Source organism: Bactrocera tryoni, chromosome 3 (genome assembly GCF_016617805.1).
Source record: "Bactrocera tryoni isolate S06 chromosome 3, CSIRO_BtryS06_freeze2, whole genome shotgun sequence".
In the NCBI taxonomy this organism is placed as follows: domain Eukaryota; kingdom Metazoa; phylum Arthropoda; class Insecta; order Diptera; family Tephritidae; genus Bactrocera; species Bactrocera tryoni.
The window spans coordinates 50,138,127-50,162,086 of record NC_052501.1 but is presented as its reverse complement, the minus strand read 5'-3'; the positions used below and the strand labels follow the sequence as shown (position 1 = coordinate 50,162,086).

The 23,960-nt window shown below is 35.6% G+C and overlaps 4 pseudogenes; 3 read left to right on the top strand and 1 right to left on the bottom strand.

Moving 5' to 3' along the window:
- Positions 1-23,960, top strand: part of LOC120770656 — a 117,391-nt pseudogene that overhangs the window by 57,372 nt on the left and 36,059 nt on the right.
- On the top strand, positions 947-1,149 carry LOC120773172 (annotated as a pseudogene).
- Positions 21,192-21,388, bottom strand: LOC120773191 (annotated as a pseudogene).
- LOC120773171 lies at positions 22,215-22,417 on the top strand (annotated as a pseudogene).

The following is a 23,960-nucleotide window of genomic DNA, read 5'->3' as shown; positions in this document are numbered from 1 at the left end:
AACTTTTTAATAAAAAAATATGGTCTAAACTATTTTGTGGTCCAAGCAATTGCTAATAACTGTGCCAAGTCTAAGGTCAAAACATTTTTCCAACTTATCTAAAATTTCATCCATATTTGGGATCGGATACCTATCATCCACGGTAATGGTATTTAACTTAGGAAAATCGAAAACTATTCTTCATTTTTCTTTCCGAGAGGGATCCGGCATTCCACCCCTATTTATTTAACACACTCAAACACTTATTCAAGTTTTCTAACTTTTCATTTAACTTCACTTCTTCAGTTCTCTCTTTAGTCAGCAATTTAAAGTATTTAACTTCTCACTGCATCAAATACAATAATAACACAATGCATTTTATATTCTCGCATGATTAATTGATAATAATTTACATATTTTTTGAAGTTATACTTCTTATACGAGTTCGGAAAAGGTTGCTATAGATTCAGGTTGCGCAACCTTGCTCAATATGAATCTAACGCAACCTTGTCTGCGAATATGTTCGAGTAGCAAGCGAAGCGGTGACATTCGGCGATCGTTTGTTCGTTTCTTTCGGCACAGCTCGACTTTTCTACCAACAACACAATGTTGCCATGCTTATGCTGTTGTTGTTTCTGTAAAACAATGTTTCATTTTTTGGTTGGTGATATATTCAATTAAAAATAAATTCTGTTGGGATTCGAACCTACGTGCTCGTCGCAACCTTTCATCAACACCACCATTGACACCTGTATTGCGTTGTCCTAATTATGGTTTGGTTATGCATGAAAGAAATATACAATGGATCGCCGATTGTTACCTCTTTCCTTGTTGCTGCTGCGCATATGTATGTGTGCATTATTGAAGTTATGCTTCTTTTTCTTTCGTTTGTCTTTTATTTCTGCGAATTCTCAACTATTTTGCGTATCTTTTGGTTGAAATACTCTGCGTTGACCGTTGAAAAATTAAGGCTATACTTTACAGGATCATTTCTGTAGTTAGTCTTCATTTACATTTTTTGGAAATCGACCCGCAATGACGAAGTATATCGTTTTATCTGACAGCGTGAGGTTTAAGAAGTTCAATTCTAATTTTGTCTTGTGGCATATTAGAAATGATGTTTCTTCGAAAATCGTTCGCTTACAACGGATAAAACGACTTCTGAGTGGTGATTTTAATGAACAAATTCCTTTTAGTTGAAATGCTCTGCGTTGGCCGTTGAAAAGTTAAGACTCGTCGCGAAAAGACGACTTGTTGGCAAAGGCATGCTCGGGGAGATGTTATGGCCTCTGTTTTTATGAATGAAGCGAGATCGCTTGTGGAATTTGCGCCTGCGTTCATGAATGAAATCGTTTTTGTTGTAAAATGTACTACACTTGTTCTTCGCCAATTTGGCTGCCATATTGTCTTGTGAAGATCAATTTTTTGTTGGTGACATATTCATATGTGTACGCATATGTATGTTTGTACGCTTGTGCATTATTTGTTTGGCAATGTATACAACTATATGTACACATAAGTATATAAGAATGGATGAACATGCAAGTCAATGCGCGCACATGTAATAAGTATATTGAAAAGTGATGAAAATATGATTTCAATTTCTGAATGCGCACATGCGTATACATACACTCACATGAGCATGAGCAGATACACAAGATAGGATAGAAGATGTATGCCTTTTAACATCGTATACTATACAAATAAATATTTTTCTTACTAATAGAAATTAAATTTATCACAGCAATATACATAATATATGTACATATACATAATATTGCTGTGATAAATTTAATTTCTATTAGTAAGAAAAATATTTATTTGTATAGTATACTATGTTAAAAGCAAAAAATTAAAAATTTATTCTGTCGAGATTCGAACCTGTGGTAACATCTTGACTTTCCGAGCGCTTACCACCAACACCACCATTGACACTTAGGTTGCGCTGACTTAAGTATGGTTTGGTTATGCATGTATGTACATAAGAAACATACGATGGTTCTAGTAATTTTGTTTAAGTATAGAAATATGCTTTTGTAGAACATTTTCTTTCGCAAACATACAGACAAATGTGCAAACGACATAATATATGTATGTATGATTGTTTCGCATTTTGGTTCTACGCCGGTCAAATTTCTATACAAAAATCGGCTGAAATGTGTGAGAAAATAAAAAATGGACAACTAGGGCAAATAATTTTTACAAAATTTATTGACAATTAAATATAAATGAACATACATGTAAATTTGTTTAAATTTATTTAAATTTATTGAAATTTCGTTTCGCATTTATCGGCACTTTCAAATTAATTAATATAAGTATATAATAATTCACGTCTTAACCCGCACACGTCTTATTTGCGCAAAATTTCCAACATTATGAAAATTGGCGCAATTATTGACACTTCAATTTTATGTAAAGTTTAAAACATGTGTACATATGAATATATAATATATTTGATTTTGGCGCAATTACCTGTCTTAATATACAAAATTGATCCAAAACGAAACAATGAAATACATAATTACTTTTGCATGTCAATATGGAAATGCCGACGGCAAAACGCAAAGGTATATATTGCACATGCATACATACAAGCGATTTCTTGGTAGAAAGCAAAAATTGAAGCATGAGAAATTGAAATACCGACGGCAAAACGAAATTGCTTACATTCGTACATTGCGTATGAATCATGAAAATATCATCATAATGTTTAGGTAAATCTTTTATATATTTAAAATGAGTTATTATAAAATAAGATCAAATTAGCTTTAAATAATCTAAAAAATAATAAATCAAAAATAAAAGAATGAAACTGCAGATAGAAGAGCGAAGGCAGCCTGTTGCGAGCCTCTGTATATATCTGAACACTTCACCGACAAAGATATACGTAAGCTTGTAAAACAATCTATTAGTATCACCTTTTCATGTGAGTGGAGAGATTACAAACACCATTACAAAGACTGCAACCCTACTGGGTCGAAACCATATTACAGCACTAGCTGTCCTACTAGGAATATAGCAACATTTACCCGCCTGCGAATTGGTCACACACTTGTAACACATGCGCATCTCTTGAATGGCACTACCAAACCAAACTGCCCGCATTGTGAATCCTCCGATTTTAACGTAATGCACATCCTCGACAACTGCCCAGACCTGCAACAGATACGACTTTCTTTGTTCAATAACACTAAACCATCTGACTATCTCAAAACGACAAATGACCGTAGTATTAACCTAATTGCAAAATTTGTAGCACTCTCTAAATTAAATATATAAAAATACAAAATTATAACCACTATCCTTAAGATCTTAAAAATAGATAACCTAAAAGTTAAAAATACAGTATATATCATTATTTCTTCTTCTTTAAACGATCATATTCTCATATACTGTCATAACCACCTAGAACTTAATGTATACTTAAGCCGAAGGCCCTGGCAGCCAGTGCTTTAGCTCGTAAGTGAGGTAATTATTTATAATTGTTTCTCTTTTAAATAAATAAATAAATAAATAAATAAAAAAAGAGTTCTACATACATATTTCCGTCCTATGGAATATCAAAGAAATCATTTTATAAATACAGATATGTATTTCTGTCTCTTCATATTCTCGGTTAGAATATGTGAGAGAATTGTAAAAAATGTTAAAATTGCGAGGCGAATTTCGACCTACCTGATCTCCACAAGACAATATGGCAGCCAATTTGGCTGGACCTTCGACCAATGTTGATAAAATAAATAACAGTGATAATACGCAGAACACAGCGGATTCCAGGTTATGTGATGGTAAGTTTCTCTTGAGTATTTCAATTGTCCGTAATAGATGCACCTTGTGCATTAAACTTGTGCCTTGAAACTAATATCAATTGGATTGGCAAAAATTTTAATGTTTTGATTTTAAATTGATTTTACAGCGGAAAAAGACAGTGTAGCCCGTGTTTCAAGAGGAGGGAAACCAGCACAATATTATCGTGAATACCGAGCACGAAAGAAAGCAGAGCGGGTAGAGGAGAAATTGGAAATGATAGCTGGCAATCAAACGAAGAAGAGGAAAACAGCTGCGGAATATCAGAGAGCGCGTAAAAAAAGATTCAACGTTTGCTGTTCCATCAATCTCTGCGGGAGCATCTATAACTACTGATGAATCAACGGCCGTCAATTCACCGATAACTGCTGGGCCTTCAACGCGTGTTGATGGATTACAAAAGAGAGATGATTACGCTGCATATACTCTTCCGCAACGAAGAGACAGAACTACTTTTCTAGTCAAAGTTCCTTTCATTAGACTTTGCTTTATTCTTCATTTTATGTGCATAATAAATTCATAAAATGTCAATTTAAGTGTTCTAGTTTTCTTTCATACAAAATGATATGAATTTCTTGAAATATCACTAAGAAGTATAACTTCATCCGCGCGTAGGGACTCCATGCACATTTTTTTTATTTTGCTGTAAAATTAATTAGATTAGATCAATTTGTGTACTTTGAGTATTCAATTGTATTTTCATTTCCTAATGTATATATTATACAGAGAAGGCATCAGATGGAATTCAAAATAGCGTTATATCGGAAGAAGGCGTGGTTGTGAACCGATTTTACCCATATTTCGTACATGTCATCAGAGTGTTAAGAAAATATTATATACCAATTTCATTGAAATCGGTCGAGTAGTTCCTGAGATATGCTTTTTGGTTCATAAGTGGGCGGCGCCACGCCCATTTTCAATTTAAAAAAAAGCCTGGGTGCATTTTCCTTCTGCCATTTCTTCCGAAAAATTTAGTGTTTCTGACGTTTTTTGTTAGTTGATTAACGTACTTTTAGTGATTTTCAACATAACCTTTGTATGGGAGGTGGGCGTGGTTATTATCTGATTTCTTCCATTTTTGAACTGTATATGGAAATGCCTGAAGGAAACGACTCTATAGAGTTTGGTTGACATAGCTTTAGTAGTTACCGATATATGTACAAAAAACTTAGTAGGAGGCGGGGCCACGCCCACTTTTCCAACAAAAATACGTCCAAATATGCCCCTCCCTAATGCAATCCTTTGTGCCAAATTTCACTTTAATATCTTTATTTATGGCTTAGATATGACACTTTATAGGTTTTCGGTTTTCGCCATTTTGTGGGCGTGGCATTTCGCCGATTTTGCCCATCTTCGAACTTAGCCTTCTTACAGAGCCAAGAAATACGTGTACTAAGTTTCATCATGATATCTCAATTTTTAATCAAGTTACAGCTTGCACGTGCGGACAGACGGACGGACGGACGGACAGACATCCGGATTTCAACTCTACTCGTCACCCTGATCACTTTGGTATATATAACCCTATATCTGACTCTTTTAGTTTTCGGACTTACAAACAACCGTTATGTGAACAAAACTATAATACTCTCCTTAGCAACTTTGTTGCGAGAGTATAAAAATGATCAGGGTGACGAGAAATGTTGAAATCCGGTTGACTGTCTCTCAGTTCGTCCATCCGTCCGTCCGTCCGTCCGTCCGTGCAAGCTGTAACTTGAGTAAATGTGATATCTTGATGAAACTTACGCAGGTCCCTTGGCACAAAACACAATTTCGAGATCGTAGATGAGCATAATCGGATCACTGCCATGTCCACAAGTAGCCATTACTAAGTTTTTAATAAAGATCAAAAACTGTAATATGGCACAGAGGATCGCAGTAGCAAGGGGCACCTGAGAGCAGGATTTTTTGAAAAAGTGGGCGTGGTCCCTCCCTCTAACAAGTTTAATGTACATATCTAATAAACCTCTTAAGCTACAACAACCAGATTTGCTAAGTCCAAATCGGAGGATAATCCAGGTCACTCTCCACATAACGGTATTGTTAAAAACTGCTAAAAGCGCGATAAATTAATAACTAAATACGCCAGAGACATTAAATTTTACCACCGAGATGGAATGAGAGAGATTTATTAGAGCCGGTGTGGAAATTGGACTGTGGACGTGGCCCCGCTTACTTTTTTCTGAAATCCCATAACTCCGGAACCGTCAAATTGATTTAGACAATACGTGACATTCTCTTTATATTCTAATGTTATCTTGTGAAAAAGGACAAAAATGAACAAAATCGGACTACAACCACGCCTACTTCCCATATTGACAAATTTTAAATTCCACTTGATTCGTTCAGTTTCCAGTACACAAATCATAAAGCAATTAATATAACGGGATAAAACTTTGCACGAATATTAGTGTGTACCACCTTATGACCAAAAATGGTTTATATCCAATAAAAATTGTTCAAGTCTCTAGGTACCGAATATTTAGATCCCAGTACCTATTGTTGACTTTTGATCAAAAATGTCGGTCAAAGTGTGATATATAAGTTAAGCAGTAATAACTGCTGGTCACCCACGTAAAAGCATTACCGAAAGCTGTTAGGCAAGTGAGCACCGAACGCTGTGAGAGCGATCACTGTAGTTAACAGCTACTACTTCACATCCCAGTAGTTGTAAAGCAAGTGCGAACCAACTGCCGTGAGAGCGATCATTGGATAACAATATAACATTAACATAGCCAATAGTTCGAAAACAAGCATGGGCGAACTAATGTGAGAGCGATCAGTGCATTTAGCAGCAAACGACTCCAATGCAAGTTGTATCGAATAATTGTGAGAGCAAACTGAGCAGTTAACAGCGAAATGTGACCGAGAGCGAGGTTCAGCTTGTTCCAATAAGAATTAACAGCAGTGCGGTCTGTTGCAAATAGACCTTTTGGCAGGACACGTTGGTTGCTAAAGGAAAATAATATTCTAAGATCTTTTTTTGTAAAAATACTTTAATTTAATAAAGTTGATATTTGATATTGAAAGTAAAACTATAATTGGCGCCCAACGTGGGGCTAGCAAAATCTTTAGCCTCAATTTTTATTAAAATTTCGGAATTCTTGAAATACTGAAAAGTTCCGAAAAACTAAAAGTAACACGTGAACATTGCTGTCTGCTAACCAAAAAGGAACCCGCCCACAGAGGAGCTTAAACCACGTTTTTCATTTCGCTTTAAATTGGATGCTTTGGGATAAAAGCATGAAAAGCTAATCATTGCTGAAAAAAATCACTGGATTCTACCAATTTTTGAGACACCTGCTGTGATATCTTACGGACTTGGCTCACCTTTAAAAAATTTTTAAGGACGTAGCAAACTAAACCACGTGCTAAGAGAAAGTAAATTATGTAAGTGACTTGCTCAGTGCCTTTTTTCTTAATAAATATATTTAAATACTATGATCATCATTGGAATTCGATGTATTTTTGAAACTTTTTTATAAATTTAACTTGATTTGTGATTGATATAAGACGGTATTTTGTTATACCGGGTTTTGCGCGGTCAATACTTTAATGTGCGACGTAGATTTAGCGAGCCTTTTTAATAGTTTAGTTCTAAAAGACAAAGATCAACCAAAAATGAATACTGAGGAGTTAACTGCTATAGTAACAGCTGCGGTATCAGCCGCCTTAAGCTCACAAAAAGAGGAATTCGACAAAAAGTTGAACGAAATCTCAAAAAGATTTACAAGTACGCAAACAGCTAACGTAGAGAGTTTCGAAGAGGTTAGGATTTCAGGTACCGTGCGTTGCGAGGAAACTCTTGACCTAGTTAAATCTTTGCCTGAATTCGATGGTAGGCAAGAGACTTACGTCTCATGGAGGCAAGCCGCACATACGGCCTATAAATTATATGAACCTTATAATGGAAGCGCTAAACATTATCAGGCAGTGGCCATTATAAGAAACAAAATTAGAGGCGCTGCAGATGCTGTTTTAGCGTCTTTCAACACTGTTCTTAACTTTAAGGCTATAGTGGCAAGATTAGATTTCACGTACGCTGATAAGCGACCAATATATTTAATTGAACAGGAGCTAAGTACCTTGAGACAAGGAAATCTGACAGTGTTGAATTTCTACGACGAAGTCGAAAGAAAGCTTACGTTGCTTACCAATAAAACTATCATGACATATGAAAGTCACATAGCTAACTCAATAAATGATAAATATAGGTTAGATGCATTACGTGTTTTTGTCTCTGGCCTTAGGAAGCCCCTTTGCGACATACTATTTTCCACTCGTCCAACAGATTTGCCTTCTGCTTTGGCACTTGCCCAGGAAGTAGAAGCAAATCATGAACGATACATGTTTGCATCAAACTACTCTAAACATCTTGAGGACAAGGACCGAGGTCACTCTTCAGTTAAGAGAATAGGTGAAATCAAGAGCAACCAAATAGAGTCACGTAGCGGTCATAAAAACCCCTACTTCCAAAATAGACAAGAAAAGCGCAATCTATCGAGTAATCATAGAGATCAGGGCATCGAACCAATGGACATAGATCCATCCACATCTGGTTTCCGCCGCTCAACGAAGTTCGAGCACCACAATCCCACAAGAAATTTTTTACAGCAAAATAAGTCCCAAAATATGCACGTCTCTAATAATCGGCAAATCCCTTTTAATACAGGCAATCAAGGTCAGCAAATTAAGCGACCTCCTGTATCAGACAGAAGTACTGGTCCAAAAGTCCAGAGAATCCACCACATATCAGATACATCGGAAGATGTAGAAACAAAAACTGCGTACGATAGTATTGTGGAACGGGAAATCGAAGATATCGAAGAAATTAATTTTTTAGAAAGGGTGCCCAGCTCCCTTGGATCAAACGAACAATAGGAGTTGAGGGCAAAGAGATAAAAATGTTAGTGGACACAGGAGCTTCAAAAAGCTTTATAAAGCCCCTTACTGAATTAAAAGGCATTGTGCCTTTAATGAGACCGTTCGTAGTTAAATCAGTTCACGGAGAGAGCAAAGTAGGGAAAAAATGTAAAATTAACTTGTTTGGCATAAATTCAGATTTTATAATATTACCAAATTTAATGAGCTTTGACGCGATAATTGGGCTTGACCTGCTAACGCAAGTCAATGCAGTCGTGGACCTTCAAAAAGGTGAAATAGTTCATGATTTTGGAATTGAAAAATTATATTTTATAAAAGTTGACAACATTAATGCTTTGAAAATTCAACAGGAAAGTGTACCTCTTGCAATAAGGGAGGATTTTTCAAATATGATTAAAAAAAGATCACAGGCTTTCGCCGATCCGAACGAATCACTGCCATATAACACGAATGTAGTTGCTAGGATTCGTACAAAACATGAAGAACCTATTTATTCTAAGATGTATCCATATCCAATGGGGGTAGTTGACTTTGTTAACAATGAAATAAAAGAGCTTTTACGAAATGGTATTATAAGGCAATCTACGTCTCCCTACAATAACCCCATCTGGGTAGTGGACAAGAAGGGCATTGATGAGTTTGGCAATAAAAAAAAGCGTCTGGTGGTAGATTTTCGCAAGCTGAACGAAAATACCATTGACGACAAGTACCCAATTCCAAATGTCATTTCGATTTTATCAAATATGGGACATGCACAATACTTCACAACCCTTGATTTGAAGTCTGGATTTCACCAGATCGAGCTCGCAGAGCGAGACAGGGAAAAAACAGCCTTTTCCGTTAGCAACGGAAAGTATGAATTTTGTAGACTACCTTTCGGATTAAAAAACGCTCCGAGTATTTTTCAAAGAGCCATAGACGACATTTTAAGGGAAAAAATAGGAAAAAACTGCTTTGTTTATGTAGATGATGTTATTATTTATTCCGAATCTAAAGAACAACACATTAAAGACATAGACTGGGTCTTAAAGAGTCTACATGACGCTAACATGAGGGTGTCAGTCGACAAGTCCAAATTTTTCAAAACTGAAACAGAGTATCTCGGATTTATTGTATCAAGGGGTGGCATTAAAACGTGCCCAGATAAAGTTAGCACAATGCTAAACTTCCCAACCCCCAAAACCTTGTACGGTCTCAGGTCCTTTTTAGGATTAGCAAGCTACTATAGATGCTTCGTGAAGGACTTTGCCAGTATAGCCAAACCATTGACTGATATTTTGAAGGGGGAAAATGGAAAAGTTAGCGCTTACAGATCCAAAAGAGTAAAAATACTTTTAAATTCACAGCAACTGCAGGCATTTGAGAAACTTAAACACATTTTAGTATCGGAAGACGTAATGCTCGCTTACCCTGATTTTAAAAAAGCATTTGATTTAACTACGGATGCTTCCAACCGTGGCCTGGGTGCCGTTCTTTCTCAGGAAGGCAGACCAATAACTATGATTTCCAGAACCCTAAAAGACAATGAACTTCACTTTGCCACTAATGAAAGGGAACTTTTGGCCATAGTCTGGGCATTAAAAAACCTTCGTAACTATCTTTATGGTGTACGCCAATTGAATATTTTTACTGACCATCAACCGCTAACGTTTGCGGTGTCTGACAAAAATCCAAATGCAAAGATTAAACGTTGGAAAGCATTTATCGACGAACATAATGCGAAGCTTTATTATAAGCCCGGAAAAGAAAACTACGTTGCCGATGCTCTTTCGCGACAGCAAGTTAATATGATGGACGAAAATATGAACTCAGATTCAGCCACGATTCACAGCGAAAGATCGTTAACGTACACCATAGAGGTAGTTGAAAAACCGGTTAATTGTTTTAGGAATCAAATAATTATTGAAGAAAGTGAGTTTCCATCAAAACGAACTTTCATTATTTTTGGGAATAAAACTAGACACTGCATACAGTTTTGTGACAGAAGCACCCTCTTAGGAACTATTCGGGACATTGTGAATACTAATGTAGTTAACGCAATTCATTGCAATTTATCCATACTAGCCTACATTCAGCATGACTTGGTACAAATGTTTCCAAGTACAAAAATTAGATACACTAAAACATATGTAACGGACATTTTTGACCCGAATGATCAGTTAGAAATAATAGCTGCTGAGCATAATCGTGCACACCGTGCAGCACAGGAGAATGTTAAGCAAATCTTGAGGGACTACTTTTTCCCAAAGATGGAAAAGAAAGCCAAAGAGGTTGTTTTAAACTGTAGGATCTGCTCTAAATCGAAGTACAATAGGCAGCATCGGAAACATAAAATAGCAGACACACCCATTCCACTATACTCAGGAGAGATCCTGCATATTGACATTTTCTCTACCGACTCAAAGTATTTCTTGACTTGTGTAGACAAGTTCTCAAAATTCGCAATCGTTCAGACCATAGCGTCGAGAACAATTTTGGACATAAAGCCTCAATTAATACAAATTTTGAACATTTTTCCGAAAGTAAAAATTATTTATTGTGACAACGAAAAATCGTTTAATTCAAACACTGTCAGACAACTTCTTTCCAATAATTTTGGTATTAATATCATCAATGCTCCACCTTTGCATAGCTGCTCCAATGGTCAGGTAGAGAGGTTTCACAGCACTTTAATTGAAATTGCTAGATGCCTGAAGTTGGAAAGATGTATTGATGATACGATGGATCTAATCTTGCTGTCAACTATTGAATATAACAAAACAATACATTCTGTTACTAAAATGAGGCCAGTAGACGTATTTAGATCCACCATTGATGAACCGAATAATGAAGTATCTGAACGTATTAGATGTGCGCAACAAAAAGAGCTCACAAGTCACAACAAAAACAGAACCGAGCGTGTTTTTAAAGAAGGAGATAAAGTTATGGTAAAGAGAAATACTAGACTAGGTAATAAGTTAACACCACTGTATGAGGAACATACAATTGAAAAAGACCTAGGGAGTACAGTTTTAATTAAGGGGAGGGTGGTCCATAAAGACAATTTAAAGTAAGTACTAGTCTGGCTCCATTTTTTCTTTGATATTCCAGTAACAGAAACCTAGGCTTATTACAAAAAATTAAATTTTGCTACATCGAATTTTATGGTGATTAGGTAACTGAGCATCTCACGAATATTCATTTCCACTCTGTAAAACTTTTATACTTTGAAATGTTTGTTAACAATAATGAAATGGAAATTTATGTTAAGTTATAACGTAGTAGATTTAAGAAGTTATATCGTTATAAGTTATAACTATAGTTAGTAGATTTAAGAAAAACCGACTTGGCAACCATGTAATTGCAACTTGCTCACAAATATCAGCATATTAGAGCTCCCATGGATTTATCATACCGCTGTTAAACTGCTGTAAAATTTCTCAATGCTCGACCACTCAACATCGTCGTTCTCTCTATCCCAGTCAATAACTTGTAACTCATTCCTGTTCCAATATATGTATGGGTCTGCGGAACTAATGCCAAAAGTAAAGTGACTCAACCATAACCATACAAAATTATAACTCAACCTATTATATGTGCAACACTGTAATTGGTCAGAAGTTTATGCAATGATATCGTTGTGATAACCTATCAAATCATACAAATAAAATTAGTTTAGGCATTATTGTTGAGGATCGTGGACGTGCCTCATTTAGAAGGGGAGGAGTTAAGCAGTAATAACTGCTGGTCACCCACGTAAAAGCATTACCGAAAGCTGTTAGGCAAGTGAGCACCGAACGCTGTGAGAGCGATCACTGTAGTTAACAGCTACTACTTCACATCCCAGTAGTTGTAAAGCAAGTGCGAACCAACTGCCGTGAGAGCGATCATTGGATAACAATATAACATTAACATAGCCAATAGTTCGAAAACAAGCATGGGCGAACTAATGTGAGAGCGATCAGTGCATTTAGCAGCAAACGACTCCAATGCAAGTTGTATCGAATAATTGTGAGAGCAAACTGAGCAGTTAACAGCGAAATGTGACCGAGAGCGAGGTTCAGCTTGTTCCAATAAGAATTAACAGCAGTGCGGTCTGTTGCAAATAGACCTTTTGGCAGGACACGTTGGTTGCTAAAGGAAAATAATATTTTAAGATCTTTTTTTTGTAAAAATACTTTAATTTAATAAAGTTGATATTTGATATTGAAAGTAAAACTATAATTTATATAACTGAAAATCTCTATTTGTGGTATGTCTATATGTCAAAAATGGTTTGAATCAGCAAAATCAAATTTGCAACACACTTGCTTAAACATACATATATTCTAGTTGTTCGAAAAATTTTAAAACCATGAATTTTTTGTCTGTTCTCAATCTCTATTGACACCTTCCTTAAAACTATTCCTTCGACATTTTTGTCATGGATTAGTCCTTTATACCAGCTTTTATAGAGCTTGTTATATTATTGTTCAAATTTCTCACGGAATAGCATTAACTTTGAGTTGTACATTTATTTTACTTTTTTGAAAAGTTGAATATTTTAAATTACTATAAGCAACACAATTATTGCTCGTATTTGAAGACGTTATGGCTATGTATACATCAAAAATGACAAATCTTTCGTTTGCAGCACTTGGGTTGTCAAATCCCGAAATATAAAAGGCAAGCTAGGACTCAAGTAAATCCGAGATGATCTCGCTGCGCCATAAAAATTAAATATTTTAGGTACATATTTTCATATTGTTCTTTATTTCTTCATTAATTTCCTTTTTGACTCTCCGCTCTTGCTTCTTAATTCACTTTTTCACTCCAATAATCATTTCGACTGGCCTCTGCTGTGTTGCCAGTAGCGCGTGACTTGTGTCTGCCTTTGAATTTACCGTCGTCTCTTCTTCTTTTGCCTTCTTTTTTATAAGTCAGAATTTAATGAATCACAAAACAAGATGTGGGTGAGATCCACAATCCCGGGTGCATAATTTCCTTGCAAAATATGAATGGCACAAAATAGGAATTGAATTAAGGTCAGCTACGTTGCAGAACTTCAAAGCACTATATCTGTTTTTTTTTGTGTCTTTCCCAGCTTTCCAAATGCTTTGCAACCCTGAAATATTCGAAATTTAAAGAAATGGCCAAACAAGCAAGGAATCCATAAAGTAACGAATATATATACATATACATATGTATATATGTATGTATAAGAGTAAAAGGTTTTTGTGCGGGCAAGCAAAGGATACCATACAAAAATTTAATTTATATCGCGTAATATTTTATTTCTACTTTTGTCGCCTATTTGGCTATTACATAATAGAGTGAGTCAAAAAGACAAACATTTTTTTCACTTGATACTCTGAAAAACCTTTACCTTTATCTTTACTTATACCTTTACCTTTTAGACACCTCTAAGAAAGTGTTCCCAAATATGAGCTTTTTATTGTGCTGGGGAGATCTTATTTTTACAATTTTCTTATTATCATATATAAAAATACGTATCTGGTTTCCAACTTCTTAAAAAAATATTTCGTTTCATTGTTTTTGTAAGAAATTTAATGTACTACAAAACTTTTTCGTAGGATTTTTACTTAAACCTAACCGTTTGAAGATATTAACGGTTGAAGTTTGATTTTTTAAGATAAAATTTAACAGTTAAGACCCCATACTGGAGATACTTTCTTATGGGCATCTACTAACCTATTTTTTAGAGTACCAAGCGAAAAATAATAATTGTTGTTTTTCATCCACCCTAACGCATAGGTAGAGATAGCATTGGAAGTCCATATCTTTCTCCTGTCTGTTTTTGTATGAAATTTTAATTTAATTGCTCAGCCTGTCTGCCACTTCTTTCTCCCTGGCACGTCTACTCCCCTCTTCTGTTCACTGTTCATGCTCCTCTGTCTGTATATCTGCCATGTCTGGCTTTTGTGCTATTCTCCTCCCCTCACAGCGTGTGGTCACCGTAACGTAACTATAATTTCCATTTTGCTCTTCACCTTCTTATTGTTCACTTGCTGTGTTGTCTCTTGCATGTCAACCTTTGCACGTCTACACATCTTTCTTAAATGCTCCACTATTAGTTGGAACTCTTAAATGCAGCGGCCTCAAAGTCTCATTCGTGCAACATTTTATGAATCATTTTCTTCCATTCGATATTTAATTTTTGCTTCTGAGCAAAAAATCATTCGAAACTCGTATACCAGCAGTCGATGATGCTTGCTTAGAATTCTATTAAATTATTTAAAAAATTGTATCATATCCAAAGGTATATACCGTTATATTTATACATTAAATGCTATTGAATTTATATTTATACCCTGAACAGAGTATATTAAGTTTGCCACGAAGTATGTTACACCCGGAAGGAAACGTTTAAAATAGTTGAGTTGATTTAGCCATGTCTGTCTGCCTGTCCCGTCTGTATATAATTACGCTAGTTCCACAGTTTTGGACTTAACGGTCTGAGATTTGCACAAGTCTTTCTCTCTCCAGGATGCTATTGTTAGAAGTAGGAACTCCTACAAATACACCAAGTAAGAAATATGTATATGCTTCTTAGTTGGTTCTTTGAAGTTCTATGTAAATGCAACTCTGGGCTCATTATAAGCATATCCTATAATGTTGCTGATTATTTCTAGGCACCACTTTCTTATTGGAATTTGATTCGATATTAAATTTTTATCGATGAAGCTCTATCAAGAGCCAGTTTTTATCGATGATATAGTGAATTCAAGGCGGATTTCTTGAAAGTCGTTCAAAATCAGTTGTCATCATTAGAGGCACCAGTATACATTCAATATGACATGAACATTTGACAGTAAAAAATTTTTTTCACGTTGGATCCCACACAATTTGTCTGTCGCTCGATAGGAATGTTAAAAAAATAAAATATCAATGCTTCGAAACACGTCTTAAATGTGTGACAGGTGATGAATCGAGGACTTGCGTGTATGAGCCCGAAAGAAAACAGCAGTCGGTTATGCTTGTTTTGAGATGAGCTGAATCCAACAATAGTTGTTCGCGTATGAAGAACATCCAAACAAACGGTTGTGTGTTTTTTTGGAAAAAAATGGAGAATAATGTAGAAAAGAAAATTCTTGGTGTACTCCTGCCATTTGTTTGCCAGTTGTCTCACCATAATTCAGGAAAAGTAACTGACGAAATTATTCTCCAGGACATTGCGAGGTCTCACATATAGACTGAAACAACTGCACTCCAAACATCAACTTGATGAGTCCTCCATTACATATTCCTGACATAAGAGCGAATGACTTCTTGTTATTCGCATTCGTAAAAAATTAACTAAGAGGTCAACGTTTTTCGACACCGGAATAGGCGCTTTACCTCAATCAGAGTGACAAAATTGCTTCGAAAGTTGGTTCAAACGCATGCAAACGTATACAGATCTTAATGGAAAATACTTTAAAGAGACATAGAAATTATTTTTTGTACTCTAATCGGAAAATAGGAACAACATATGTAATTTAGAGTTAATTAGTAATAAGTTCACGCTCAAAGGAATATCAATTCAAAGTTACTCTAGGATATATACATTTATATTTTATCACATGGACAAAAGATGTCTGGATGGGTTCATCTTAACCACATTAAATTGTTAAAATTTCGTGTCTATGCATTTGCACAAAATTTCTTCTCATCTTGCTCCTCATTGAGCTGCCTAACTTCCGGTTGCCCAAAAATTTCCTTCTCCATTAATTTTTCTCGATTACCCACACTTCCTCACCCACCTGCCAGGACCTTAATGTGCATTCGTCTGCACCTTTACTTTTCTAACATGCTCTTTCCCGAATTCAGGGCTTATATTTAACTTTTTATCATTCTATCATTGGAACTGATCGATCGATGCACCATACGTTTTAAGATCGGTAGGCGGACAAAAAATTCAATATCTTTGGAATGGTATGAATGAACAAAAAATTATGTAAAATATTATTATTTAAACAAATGAATTGTGTATATATTTATAATATAGCACGAACATTTTTCTGTTACTTTTTTTACAATTTCATCGTCCTCTAAATTTCAACCTTCAATAACTTTAACAAAATAAAAAATTTTCACGAAATATTTATATTACGTGGTATGCGTCGGTCCGCTTCAATGCCAACTTTCAAAATCGCAGATTTTTCAAAATTTTCATGGACCAGTTGACCTACGTTGCATTCTTGTAAAAAAGAAAAACCAATAGCCTTACTGGATTATCTGTTCAAATAAAGCCAGGCGGTTAAGTATGAAGCTGACAGCGAAAAAATTCAATAACATCAGCTGTTGCCATCATACGAAATTACTTAGTGAACGACTCAATGTGCCATATAGGTATGTATAAATATGTATAAATAATCAGCTTGACGAGCTGAGTTGATTTTGGAATGCCTGTCGAGACATCCAAATATTCGTCTTTACCTCATCAGACCACTATAGCGTATAGCTGCCGAATTGAACTATCGAACTTTTTTGTAGATTATTGTCTATGGTAACGTTACACTAATTTTTTCAAGATTGAACCGCTATCTCATATTGCTGTTTGTGTAGAACATTCTAGCTTCGGTGTAATCGAGTTTAATGTTGTTGATGTTTGTTTATATATTAATTCCTTCCAATTCCCTATTCCCACTTTGGTTCAAAAAAAAAAAAAGAATTTTTCAAAAAGACATATAAATTTAGAGAAGTCGCACACCACAATACTGATTTCTTTCTGCGACCCTCAGGAATCTCACTCTGATTTGTGAAAACCTAAACTACAGTCATCTTCTGAGAAGTGCTAAAAACATTTAATTTCAATTTATTTAATTCATTCGGAAATTCGTATTGCTTGAACCACTCAAATAACAATGCGAGAGGGGGGAGTGCCATAATTATCAGAGATAATAGTCCCCACTACGAAGAAATTAATATAAGTATCCCAGAATTCCAAACTACGACCATATCGGTTGAATATAGTTTCGGAAAAATAAGCATTACCGCAATGTATAGCCCACCTAGACACAATATTAAAATGGACTTGTACACAGAACTTATATTAAAACACCATGGGAAATTCGTCATGGGTGGTGATTTTAACGCAAAACACTCACAATGGGGTTCAAGAGTTACGACACCGAAGGGGAGAGAGCTACTTAAAGCTGTTACGGCTACTGGATGCGACTTCATGTCTACTGGCAAGCCGACTTACTGACCTTCCGACACAAGGAAATTACCTGACTTGATCGATTTTTTCATCACTCGACAAATATCCAAGACATTCATCACTATTGAAAATGGATTGGACTTAAATTCGGACCACTCGCCAGAATATCTAATCCTAAATGGCCATATAAAAGAAATCGACATGCCGCCTTATCTTTCTAATAGACATATGGATTGGGAGTATTTCAAAGTGATGCTCGACAAAAATATTGATTTTGAAGTAAATATAACAACTCAAGATATCTTAGAAGATGAAGTTCATACATTTACGAAAGCTATTCAGGAATCGGCTTGGAAAAGTACTCCTGTTCCTAAACAAAAAAACTTTTATATTAAATATCCATCGGTTATTTTAGATCTCATAAAGAAAAAGAGAAAACTATGCAAAAAATGGCAAATCACGCGATTTTCCCAATATTAAACAGAACTGAACAATTTAACCAAGCTTCTCTGTACTAAAATAAAGTTATTCACGAATCAAGATATTTCTAATTATATTGAGAAATTAACGCCAAATAAACAATCCGATTATTCCCTTTGGAAAGCAGTAAAAAATGCTAGGAAACCAATATTGTCAAATGCACCCCTCAGAAAGCCAAACGGATCCTGGGCCAAAGCGATTAAGAAAAAGCGAAAGTTTTTTCAGAGAAACTTGCTAAAACGTTTAGTCCTATTCTGTTCCATGGCACAGCTGTTTTTCTTGATGTATCTCAGGCGTTTGACAGAGTATGGCACCAGGGCTTACTTCATAAATTAAGACTTCTCTTCCCACAGCATCTAACTGAGCTACTTGCCTCTTACCTTAGCAACCGCTACTTCAGTATCAAGCAGGGACAATCATATACTATGTTACAGCCAATAAAAACAGGTGTACCCCAAGGAAGCGTCCTGGGACCACTCTTATACATTTTGTTTACTAGCGACATGCCTACGCCGCCAAACAGCACAATCGCCACATTTGCAGATGATACCTGCATCATTACTACTGGTAAAAATGTAGTAAAGTCGTCGAACAGAATGCAGTCTTCAATCAACCTAATTGTGGAAAGGACACAAAAATGGAATATTACTCTCAACGAGTTGAAGTCAATACATATAAACTTCACTAACAAAACTGATACGTATATCCAATTATATATTGGGAATGAAGTAATTCCGTCCTCCACCTCGGCGAAATATCTTGGTTTAACGCTGGATGCAAAGTTAAAGTGGAAGGAGCATATAGTACAAAGAAAAGTTGCAGAACTAAAACTAAAATACAACAAAATAAATTGGTTAATCGGCAAGAAATCACCTCTAAAAACCTCAAATAAAATTTTAATCTACAATCCAACGTTAAAGCCCATTTGGACATATGGAATTCAGCTATGGGGATGCGCTGCACCGTTATAAATCGAAATGGTGCAAAGATTCCAAAATAAAGTCCTGCGAAAAATTGTAAATGCCCCGTGGTACATACGGAACTCAGATCTACATCGTGATCTTCACAAAAAATGGGTCGGGAAGTCATTCGCGAAACGGCATCGAAACATGCCACAAGGTTGCAAAACCACGTAAACGCTGAAGCCCGACAACTAGGAGAGGCCAGAAATAGCAGGCGCAGATTGAAAAGAACAAAGTTCCATGACCTTCTATTTGCTTATTATAATATTTAGTTTAAATACAAAGTTTAGTTTTGAAAAAGGTTCTTAATAGAGCTTTTATTGTTTTATCGTACATTTATCACTAGTTGGAATTCGAATGAAATGTAAAACCATATCTTGCTACGTTTCAATAAAACAAAAAAAAAAAAATTTCGGAAAAACCACAATGACCAGAACCACCAGTTTCTTCAATTTAACAAAATAAATATTATGCACAGTAAATAAAGCTGTAGATCGGATTAAATACCCAGCCATGAAAAATTTGAAATCAATGATATTTATCTGAGGTACTGTCTTAATAAGTGGAACAAAATTTTATTGAAGATCTACGCTCAGTACAGTGCTAAGGAAGTGATATTTCATTTTAGCAGAATCAAAAACCAATTTTTCGAAAGTAGATTTCGAGCGTTTAATACTACTGACAGGTCTACAATATCAAGTCAATTCTATTTAATGGCAAAAACACATATTTTTTAATAATTTCTTTGATCACTCCATTTTGATCATCCCACTTAAAGAATAATATGAAATTGATAAACAAGTTGCGTTAAGTATCAACCACCCTGTTGCTATTAAGTAAATTCATTTACTAATCTCTCAACTACTTAAAGCAGATCTACATAAGCAACAGAAGAACTGGAAGGTGCTAAACTCCACAATAGACAACACAAGAGTTACCATAAAAAAGGTGCGTGGAGTCCCTACGCGCGGATGAAGATATACTTCTTAGTGATATTCCAAGAAATGCATATCATTTTGTATGAAAGAAAACTCGAAAACTTAAATTCACATTTTATAAATTTATTATGCACATAAAATGAAGAATAAAGCAAAGTCTAAATAAAGGAACTTTGACTAGAAAAGTAGTTCTGTCTCTTCGTTGCGGACGAGAATATGCAGCGTAATCATCTCTCTTTTGTAATCCATCAACACGCGTTGAAGGCCCAGCAGTTATCGATGCGCGTTCAGAAATTGAAATCATATTTTCATCACTTATCAATATAGTACTTATTACATGTGCGCGCATTTTCTTGCATGTTCATACATTCATATATACTTATATGTACATATATTTGCATACATTTCCAAACAAATAATGCACAAGCATTACATACATATGCGTACACATATGAATATGTCACCAACAAAAAATTGATCTTCACAAGTCAATATGGCAGCCAAATTGGCGAAGAACAAGTGTAGTAAATTTTACAACAAAAACGATTTCATTCATGAACGCAGGCGCAAATTCCACAAGCGATCTCGCTTTATTCATAAAAATAGAGGCCGTAACATCTCCCCGAGCATGCCTTGCCAACAAGTCGTCTTTTCGCGACGATGGCAAAAGCTAAAAATCATAAATTGGCCTACTTTCTGGTGCTTCTCGCAAAAATTTGCGTCGATATGTATTCATGATCATACGTATACATACGTACATATTTACGCATGTTTGTAGGCGAAGCTGCTACAGCGGCAAGTGGTGACAATCGGCGGCCATTACTTTACTTATGCCATAGAAATTCTATTGCTACGAATATGGAAATGACAACGAAATAAAGTAAATATGCATATTTCTAAAGGTCATTAATTTCTTTGAAGAAATGAAAGGAATGAATGATCCTGAGAAGTATAGTCTCAACTTTTCAACGGCCAACGCAGAGCATTTCAACTAAAAGGAATTTGTTCATTAAAATCACCACTCAGAAGTCGTTTTATCCGTTGTAAGCGAACGATTTTCGAAGAAACATCATTTCTAATATGCCACAAGACAAAATTAGAAATTAACTTCTTAAACCTCACGCAGTCAGATAAAACGATATACTTCGTCATTGCGGGTCTAAAAAAAGGAAATGAAGACTAACTACAGAAATGACCCTGTAAAGTATAGCCTTAATTTTTCAACGGCCAACGCAGAGTATTTCATCCAAAATATACGCAAAATAGTTGAGAATTCGCAGAAATGAAAGACAAACGAAAGAAAAAGAAGCATAACTTCAATAATGCACACATACATATGCGCAGCAGCAACAAGGAAAGAGGTAACAATCGGCGATCCATTGTATATTTCTTTCATGCATAACCAAACCATAATTAGGACAACGCAATACAGGTGTCAATGGTGGTGTTGATGAAAGGTTGCGACGAGCACGTAGGTTCGAATCCCAACAGAATTTATTTTTAATTGAATATATCACCAACCAAAAAATGAAACATTGTTCTACAGTGGAAAACAACAACAGCATAAGCATGGCAACATTGTGTTGTTGGTAGAAAAGTCGAGCTGTGCCGAAAGAAACGAACAAACGATCGCCGAATGTCACCGCTTCGCTTGCTGCTCGAACATATTCGCAGACAAGGTTGCGTAGATTCATATTGAGCAAGGTTGCGCAACCTGAATCTATCGCAACCTTTTCCGAACTCGTATAAGAAGTATAACTTCAAAAATATTTCGTTAATGCTAACCGTTTTAAATAGAGGTAGAAAAAAAATCGGACGTTAAAAATCTTCGTCGCTTCAAAACATCAATTGCATATTCAACTAACCCCATTATGTCCTAATTATGGTTTCCTTACTGCTGCTGCGCATATGTAAGTTTGTATGCTTGTGCATTATTGAAGTTATGCTTCTTTTTCTTTCGATTGTCTTTCACTTCTGCGAATTTTCAACTATTTTGCGTATATTTTGGTTGAAATACTCTGCGTTGACCGTTGAAAAATTAAGGCTATACTTTACAGGATCATTTCTGTAGTTAGTCTTCATTTTCATTTTTTGTAAATCGATCCGTGATGACGAGGTATATCGTTTTATCTGACAGCGTGAGGTTTATGAACTTCATTTCTAATATTGTGTTGTGGCATAATAGAAATGATGTTTCTACGAAAATCGTTCGCTTACAACGGATAAAACGACTTCTGAGTGGTGATTTTAATGAATAAATTCCTTTTGGTTGAAATGCTCTGCATTTTGCATTCGCATTATTTCGTTGTCATTTCCATATTCGTAGCAATAGAATTTCTAGGGCATAAGTAAAGTAATAGCCGTCGATTGTCACCCCTTGCCGCTGTAGCAGCTTCGCCTACAAACATATCGACGCAGATTTTTGCGAGAAGCACCAGAAAGTTGTGCAATTTATGATTTTTAGCGTTTGCCATCGTCGCGAAAAGACGACTTGTTGGCAAAGGCATGCTCGGGGTGATAATAAATTATAATAAATTTATAAAATGTGAATTTAAGTTTTCTTGTTTTCTTTCATACAAAATGATATGCATTTCTTGGAATATCACTAAGAAGTATAACTTTATCCGCGCGTATGGACTCCACGCACCTTTTGTTTTACCTTGAAACCCTAACCTTCCCCTTAGTTACGTTTTTTTCTTCCTTGATGTACATACATAGTAAACTAAAGGAGTGGTGAGACTATTAGCTCTCTCCTCAAAATATGTTGTGTGCTTTTAAAGACCCGAGAACTCTCCACAAAATTGCTCCTAATCCAACCAATCACTTCACTAGAAATTGAGAAAGTGATTAAGGGTCTCAGTGTGAAGTTTTTGAGAACTGGAACGAACATTTTTAACGTTATTCGCTATCGCGCTATGAAAGTTTTCTTTCTACGAAAGGGCGAAAATCAATAATTTTTGTTCAAACCGCCGCCAATTTTACAAATTACAAGCAAAAAAAAAAAAACAAAAGCTTCCATAGGACGATAGGGACTTTCATACAGTTTAATAATATTTTTAAAATTTTCGTTTTAGACCACATTTGCGAACGCTATCGTATTATACACCCAATAAGTAAACATAAAAAAAATCATTCTGTATTCGTCATGATTGTATTTATTTAACCAAAAAAATCGGACTGATTAGTTAATTTCAACATAAAACAAGTAAGGAAGGGCTAAGTTCGGGTGTCACCGAACATTTTATGCTCTCGCATGATAAAGTGATAATCGAGATTTCATTATCCGTCATTTACATATTTTTCCAATACCGTATTTGTGTAAAGTTTTGTTCCGCTATCATCATTGGTTCCTAATGTATATATGTATTATACAGAGAAGGCATCAGATGGAATTCAAAATAGCGTTATATTGGAAGAAGGCGTGGTTGTGAACCGATTTCATCCATATTTCGTACATGTTATCAGGGTGTCTTCTTCTTCCATTTTTGAACTGTATATGGAAATGCCTGAAGGAAACGACTCTATAGAGTTTGGTTGACATAGCTATAGTAGTTACCGATATATGTACAAAAAACTTAGCAGGGGGCGGGGCCACGCCCACTTTTCCAACAAAATTACGTCCAAATATGCCCCTCCCTAATGCAATCCTTTGTGCCAAATTTCACTTTAATATCTTTATTTATGGCTTAGATATGACACTTTATAGGTTTTCGGTTTTCGCCATTTTGTGGGCGTGGCATTGGGCCGATTTTGCCCATCTTCGAACTTAACCTTTTTACGGAGCCA